The 8,597-nt window shown below is 47.1% G+C and overlaps 1 protein-coding gene across 1 annotated transcript in view; it reads left to right on the forward strand.

Moving 5' to 3' along the window:
* LOC146194269 (polyamine-transporting ATPase 13A3-like) overlaps positions 1-8,597 on the forward strand; it is an 813,351-nt gene that overhangs the window by 683,618 nt on the left and 121,136 nt on the right. The gene's annotated exons all lie outside the window — the stretch shown is intronic.

Below are 8,597 nucleotides of genomic sequence, written 5' to 3' on the forward strand. Positions count from 1 at the left end.
TCAAAGTTTGACGAGAAGAAAACGTCGTCCAAATATACCAATCAAATTTGCCACTTCAAGCCTGCCAGGACTGTGTCCATTACTCGTTGAAATGTGGCTGCTGCGGAGCAGAGGCCAAATGGCATCACCTTGAACTCAAAAAGACAGTCCGGTGTGATGAATGCGGTCTTCTCGCGATCTCTTTCGTCGACCTCAATTTGCCAATATCCGCTCTTCAGGTTCATCGATGAGAAGTACCTTGCATTGCATAGCCGGTCGAGAGTGTCGTCGATGCGGGGATGTGGGTAGACATCCTTCTTAGTTATGCCATTCAAGCAATGGTAATCGACGCAGAAGGGAAGTGTGCCGTCTTTCTTCACCACAACGACTGGTGCCGCCCAGGGGCTCATGGATGGCTGGATGACGTCATCACGCAGCATTTCCTCAACTTGATCGCGTATGGCCTGGAGTTCTCGTGGCGATACACGGTAGGGGCTTTGACGTAGCGGTCGAGTGTTTTCGTCCGTGATGATGCGATGCTTTGCCAACGGAGTTAACCGCACCTTCGACGCTGAAGAAAAGCACTCGCTGTAGTTTTCAAGAAGAGTGCGAATCCGGTCTTGTCTGTCTCGGGGGAGCGCTGGTTTAATGTCAAAATTGGGCTGCTTGGCTAGGTTTCGTGCATCGTTTCAAGTTGGCTGGGGAGGGCGAAAACTTCTATGGTTTCCGCTAGCTCGTCAACGAAAGCAATCGTCATGCCCTTGTTCAGGTGCCGGTACTCGTCGGTGAAGTTCGTGACGAGCACATCAGCTTGTTTATGACGGAAATGGACGATGCCGCTTGCGATGCCAAGTCCTCTATCCAGTAACAACGGAGTGTTTCCTTCGAGAATCCCTTCCATGATTTCGACTTCTGTTGTAACCACAGCGACGATGACGATTCTCCGTTGAGGACGTTGAGACGTGATGCGCCGAAGTTCTCGTAACAGGTATGGCTTTGTCGGTCGAGAGTTTGATTAGTTTGGATCGGACGTCGACGGTCGCTCGATGTTCGTTCATAAAATCCATGCCCAGAATCACATCGCGGGAACAGCGCTGTAGGACGACGAAGCTGGTAGGGTAGGTACGTCCATTTACGGTAACCCTTGCGGTGCATCGCCCCGACGGCGTAATAAGGTTACCGCCAGCGGTGTGAATTAGCGGGCGGTCCGAAGTGGTCGTCACTTTCTTGAGCTGGGCGGCGAAAGCTGCAATGATGACAGAGTATTCGGCACCGGTGTCCATTAGGGCGGTAACCGTGCGTCCATCGACCGCAATCTGAAGGTCGTTTGTTCGCGTCCTACTATTGCAAGGTGGCTTCGGTATTCGATCTCTGCTTCGTCCTGTGCTGAGGTAGCGGAATGGGCACACTGTCGTAACGTCCCTAGGCGGTGATGTCAAATTGAAGTCTGGTCATGTTCTCTTCGACGTTGTCGTCTGTGAATCGGCGATTTAATGGCGGCGTCGTCTTCACTCATCGTCGGCGATGGAGGATCTTCGTACTTTTGCCGCGAAGCAACCTCACCTCCAAAGTTTGCTCTATTTAGTTTCCCCTGCGCGGGCTTGGGGACTTCCGCGCACACTCTCATCGTAGTTACTTCCTGGCGACGCAAAACGGGCCCTGTACGGCCATGGAGACCTGAGCCGTCGGCTTGGTGGCGTGATCTCACCGCTACGCAGATAGTTGTCGATTTCTTGCGGTTGTTCACGTGGGCGTGGTCGTGGAGCATCGACTGCAAATCTGCGGAGACTGATTCGTCGGTACGGGCAGTGGCTTAGAATATGGCCGGCCTCGCCGCAGTGGAAGCATAATGGCCGGTTGTTTGCTGTTCTGGCGTCACACTTCCTGGGGATTGGGGGTCGTTGGTATGCTTGGCGGGCGAGGGCCAAGGGAACAGGATGGTAGTGGCGAGGGCTTGGAAAGTCACCACGTCGGGGCGCAGAGCGACGTAATGCAGCAGCGTAGTTCATCGCTATTGCCTCTTGTGTTGGAACAGTCGCAGCCGTCACTTGAGGAACGCCCAGCGCCTGCTGGACTTCCTCACGGACGACGTCCGCGAGCGTCGCCACCTGGGGTTGTTGTGATGATGGCAGCAATCGGCGGAGCTCCTCTCCCATGATCTCCCGGATGAGGTCCCGAAGGTTCTCTCCGCTTGCAGATACGCTGGGGTAGCGGCTTGAGTAGTCAGGTTAAAGTGGTCGCTCGTAGTGGCGCATCCGAGTGTCCAAAGTCTTCTCGATGGTAGACGCTTCCGTTTCAAATTCCGCCACGGTTTTTGGCGGATTTCGGACAAGACCTGCAAAAAACGATTCTTTATCGCCTCGCATTAATAAGTTCACTCTCTAACCTTCGGTCATGTTAGGATCGGCGCGGCGAAAGAGGCGCTTCATCTCCTCAACCTACGCCAGGACAGGCTCGTTAGGGAGTTGAAGTCTTGACTGAAGGAGGGCCTGGGTTCTTTCCTTTCGGACGACGCTTGAAAAGGCAGTCAAAAACGCTTCCTTGAAAATCGAATCTCCCAATCCTTCATAGCTGCCTCATGATTTTTGAACCAAACTCGGGCATGTCGCGTTTCGTGGCATCGTTCCAGCCGCTGAATTCTGCCACACTGACGAAAAGGTCCATCCAGTCTTCCGCATGCAGTGACCACAGGATGGTAAGGTTTCGCATTAGTTTAATTCTGAAAAGGAAACTATAAATATTTGTAAGAAAGAAGTCCATCAACGAATTAATGGTGAGGGGGCGGGCAGAAGAGTTCAGGACCTCGCTACTGCCAAGTTTCTAACATCGCTTAACTTTTTTCATCCTAACCATCATGGCTTCCGCAAGGGTCATTCCTGCGACACACAACTAGTTGTTTTCCTTAACGACATACATGCATGTCTTGATTTAAACATTCCTACGGATGCCATATTCATTGACTTTGAAAAAGTATTTGATAAAGATCCTCATGCATGCCTCATTCTTAAAATTTCACGCTTAAACCTTCATCGTTTGGTTGTGGAATCGATCCGTGTTTTCTTGTGAAACCGCAGTCAATTCATTCACGCTAATTCTCATTCGTCATGTCTTTCCCCGGTTTTATCTGGTGTTACAAAAGCGCTCTTTTAGGCCTCCTTTTATTTCTCATCTATATTAATGATTTGCCCTCTAACATCAGTTCTAACATCCGCCTTTTCGCTGATGACTGTGTTATCTATCGTCCATTTTTTACGCATCCAAGAGTGGTGCAACACTTGGCTAATGTCATTAAAGTCTACTAAAACCTTTCTTCTTTCTTTCCACCGCCGCCGTAACCGCCTGGGTGCGACTTACACAATTAACAATGTCCCCATTACATCAGTAGACTCCTATAAATATTTCGGCATCCACTTGAGTAAAGCTTTAACCTGGCCGCAACACGTTCACCTTATAACTTATTCAGCTAACCACATTTTAGGGTACTTACGCAGTAACCTTGCCTTAGCACCCCGTTCAATAAAACTGCTTGCTTTCTCAACATTTGTATGGTCGAAATTAGAGTTTGCATGCGCCGCGTACGATCATTCTTTTGCTAACCTTATTGAAACTCTAGAATTTGTCCAGAATCGCGCTGCAAGATATATTTGTTTCGACTATTCATATGACACCAGCGTCTCCGCACTTAAATCTCGAATTATCCTTCCTTCATTGGCCTGTCGTCGCAAGATCGCTCGTCTTTTCTTATATCACAAATTTTACCATACCTTTGATCCTGAAACTACCCATATCACACGTGCTCATTGCATTCCTCGTAACTCTCACCCTAACTCCGTCTATCCAATTAAAGCCCGCACCGATACATATTATCAGACTTTTTTCTTGAAAACAGCTTGAGACTGGAATGGCCTTCCAGCCGAGGTGGCAACCATCACCAACTTCAGCCAATACAAAACCACCATCGAAGATATTGTCATGTAGTGGTGACAAGGCCGTTGACACTAAAAGAAGACACAGGCTTGATGCTACTGAAATAACTCTTTATTGGGCTGACTTGCGCCCGCAAAAGAACTAAGGAACTCGGCGGCGGCGATAGCAACAAACGTGCTCCTCGATCGTCGAACAAGAATACTCGTCACACTCGTCAACGCTCAATTTAAAGGCTGCTCAGAACAATCTAGATAACGTCGCAAACTGCTACCAGCACAACCTGGAACATTGTAGAAACATACGCAAGTGATCGGAATCTAATATACAGATCTCGGCGCATCGTTCGCGACAACGAGCACGAACAAACACGGGATACAAAACTGATACGCGATCCAGAATCACAGTGATGAGGCCGCATGCCGGCGGCTGTTAAAAAGAAAAAACAACAAATAGAGTTTTGAAGTTTTCAAGGCAATATTTTTTATTTATATTAAATTTCACAGTCCACCCCTCATGTAATGTCCCCGGAACTTTGAGGAATAAATAAAAAAATACAGAATAGATATTCAGCTCTAACCAAAGATTAAGCCATTAGCCTAGAAGCAATGAAGAATAATTTCAGAGATATCATTACTGAGTGCGCAGTAGAAGTAGGCGGTAGGATAGTTAGTGAGGATACCGGTAATCTGCGCTGAGGAGGTAAGGAGCTAAGACACATGAGGAGCTAAAACGAAAGATTTGATTACGAAACGCCAGAGTATGAAAGCTTCCGATACAACAGACCAGGCAGAATTGGCGGAGATATCAAAGCTAATTCATAAGCGCAAAGTGGCCGGTATAAGGAAATATATAGTGGAGAAAATGAGCATGCTGTAAAGAACGGGGGAAGCCCTAAAGCGATGTTGAAGAAATTTGGCATGGGCAAAAATCAGACGTATGCAGTAACGGACAAAGTGGGCAGCATCATGGCAGATAGTCAAAGTAGCCGAGGAGTTTTGTACTGATCTCTACAGTAGCCAAAGCAGTCAGGACAAAAAGAGATTGGTATTGGGGAAAAGCAGGCAGACGTTGCGCCACTGACGAAGGACGAGCCTAAGAAGGCATTAGAAACTATGAAAAGGACGAAAGCAGCTGGATAGTATAGGTAATTATAAATTTTTTGAAAGATGGTGGGGACATGTTGCTCGAAAAACTGGTTGCCCCGTATACGCAGTGCCTTGTGTCATCGACGATACCGGCACCATGGAAGAATGCAAAGATTATATTTATTCATAAGAAAGGAGACGCTAAGGACCTGTAATATTACAGACCAATCAGCTTAGTGCATGTCATGTATAAGGTATTTACTAAGGTAATCGCTAATGGGATCAGGACAACCTTAGACCAATCAAGCAAGAGATTAGGCAGATTTTCGGAAACGGTACTCTACTATCGATCATATCAAATACTATGCAGTAGGTGATACAAAAATTCTCGGGATATGACCAGCCCTTATACATACATTTATTGATTACGAAAAAGCATTTGACTCAGTAGAAACCTCGGCGGTCATGCAGGCAATGCGAAATCAGGGTGTAAATGAACCGTACGTGAAAGTGCTGGAAGATATATATAGTGGCTGCACAGCAACCATAGTTCTGCATAAAGAAAGTAACAAAATTCCTTAAAGAAAGGTGTTAGGTAAGTGCACATGAGCTCCCCAATACTATTCACAGCTTGCTTAGAGGAAGTATTCAGAGACTTGGCATGGGAGCAGTTAGGGATAAGGGTAGATGGAGAACACCTCAGCAATCTGCAATTTGCCGAAGACATTGACTTGCTAAGTAACCCAGGGGATGACCTGGAAATACTGATTGATGACCTAGACGGGAAAAGTAGAAAGGTAGGCTTGAAAATCAATATGCACAACACTCAGGCAATCTTCAAGAGCCTCGCGAAGGAACAGCAGTTTATGTTAGGTAGCGAAGCACTGGGAGTAGTAGGCGATTATGTCTACTTAGGACAGGTAGTAACCACAGATTCGGACCATGAAAGATGAAAAGCAAGGAGAACAAAATTGGTATGGAGCACATTTTGCAAGAACTCGCACATTTTGACTAGCAGGTTACCGGTATCGCTCAAGAGGAAAATATACAACAGTTGCGTGTTACGTGTACTCCCTATGAAGCTGGAACGTGAAGGCTAACGAAGAGGAGGAAGATGAGGAGGAAAGTCAGGGAGATTAACCAGTAAAAGCAACCGGTTTTCTACCCTGCACTGGGGGAAGGGGATGAGTGGATATAAAAGTTGTGAGAGAGGGATAGTTGAAGTTAGTACAGTCACATAGTCACATAACAGACACGCCACATCACATCACGTCACAGTCATGCCATAGCAAACTCATAGTCTTTCGATTAGGCCTGTGGTTTTCATAAAGCGGAGCAGTCCTGGGAGGCTTTCACCGCAGATGATCGCCGTGGCCAGGGACCTAAAATCTTAGTTTCACTCAATGGGCGTCCATCTAGATGCTCCAGCGTACGGCACAGACACTGCCTTTCCTCATTGTATATCGTGCACTCACAAACAATGTGGCCTGTAGACTCGTCGCATCCACAGTTTGTACATGCAGGGCTGTTTACCATGCCTATCATAAAAGAATACGAGTTTGTGAAAGCTACACCAACCCACAGGCGGCACAGCAAAGTTTCTTCGCGTCGGGGTAGGCCAGGTGGAAGGCGGAGCTTCAGGTCATGGTCCAGAGAGTTTAAGCGGCAGTTCGCAAATTGGCCAGAATTCCACAAGGAGAGTGTGTGTTCCCGCGCAAGTGCGCGAAGTCTGCCCGCTGCTTCTGCCCTGGAAAAGGGAATCAACACACAATCGCCGTCTTGGTGGGCTGTTCGTGCAACTTCGTCCACCCGAAGATTGCCCGCTATGCCGCTGTGTCCTGGAAGCCACTGGAAGATGATGTCATGTCCTCCATTAATTACACAGTGATGAATTTGTCGTATTTCCGCAGCGAATTGTTCATGAGCTCCACGGCGAAGAGCCGCTTTTAAGGCTTGCAGGGCTTCTTTTGAATCTGTGAAAATAGCCCACCGCTGGGGGCTCTGCTGACTGATATGAATAATTGTGACACGAAGAGCAGTTAGCTCTGCAGATATTGAAGAAGTCTGGTGAATTGTCCTAACTTTTCTTTTTGTATTAATTGAGGGTATGACCATGGAGCCTGAAGAACTCACGACACTCACTGAACCATATGTGTAGACGGGTAAACGATTTGCATGGTACTCATGGAAGCATTCAAGAGTGATTAATTTGTTTCAGTTCTGTCGTCGCTAGGTCGACTTTCTTCCTGATGCCGGGTATTGAAAGAAGCACGTGTGGTTTATGCAGGCTCCATAGTGGAGAGGACGGTCTAGACGCGGGTAGAACCCTCTTCGTTAGCAATATGTCATCATTTGGCCAGTCTTCCTATTACCAGGCCGCGCTATATTGCTAACGAAGAGTGTTCTACTTAGGTTTAGGACAACGCAGAGGGCTATGGACAGCCAAAATGTTAGGGGTAACATTAAGAAATAGGAAACTTGATGTGTGTGTTCGAGAAATAACTCATCACTGACATTCTAGAGAAATCAAGAAATTGGCATGGGCAGGACATGTAGTTCGAAGAGGTGGATAACCGATTGTCGCTTAGGGTAACAAACCCCTGCGAACTTCTTAACCTCATCCACCCACCTAACGTTTTTCCGCCCCCTGCTACGCTTTCCTTCCCTTAGAATCCATGTTGTTACCCTGAACGACCATCGGTTATCCTTTCTTCGCGCTACATGTCCTGCCCATGCCCATTTCTTTTTCTTGATTTCCACTAGAATGTCAGTGACTTGAGTTATTTCTCTGACCCACTCTGCACGATTCCTATCTCTTAGTGTTACCCCTACCATTTTTCGTTCCATAGCCATCTGCGTTGTTCTCAACTTAAGTAGAGCCCTCTTGATTAGCCTCCACGTTTTAGCCCCATAGGTGAGTACAGCAAGGGCTCTTCAACATATTTGCATGCAAAACCTTCTTGTTGTTATTTATTAACAATTCATAATCCATGTCATTTTTTCTTCTGCGTCACAAATTAAAGGCTCTTCCATGGCACCAGTACCGTATTATAGTCCGTGGGTAGCAGGATGAGAACCCTGTCGCCCGGAATCTGATTTCTGTTAGCGGCTTTCTTTTCACAGTAGCCCTCATAGCGTTCGCGCGCGCTTTCCAGGCCTTGATGTGCACGCCTGCATGTTTCTTTCAAGTTGCCCCGCAACTGAAGAACATATGCATATGTTGTCTTGAGATCTGACGCAACCTCTTTAATAATCCATAGCTCCTTGAGTATTATAAGTGGTTCTCTAACTGTTCTCCCATAAAGCATCCCGAAGGGCGGCGAGAAACCAAGACTCTTTTGCAGTACTTCGCGGTAAGCGAACAAAAGAGCGGGTAGGTATCTATCGCAATCAGTAGGTCTGTCCTAGCCCATTTTCCTGATCAAATTTTTGAGGGGGCCTTTGAACCGCCCTAAAAGCCCATTACACATGGGATGGTAGGATGCTTTTAGTAACTCTCTTACTGCCAAAAGATGGTTAATCTCTTTTATTTGTTCCGACGTGAATTTTGAGCCCCTGTCACTCAAAATTTCCCTCAGGAACCCATAACGCGAGAACATCTCCACA

Source organism: Amblyomma maculatum, chromosome 3 (assembly GCF_055883805.1).
Source record: "Amblyomma maculatum isolate TAMU_Amacu chromosome 3, ASM5588380v1, whole genome shotgun sequence".
Classification (NCBI taxonomy): Eukaryota; Metazoa; Arthropoda; class Arachnida; order Ixodida; family Ixodidae; genus Amblyomma; species Amblyomma maculatum.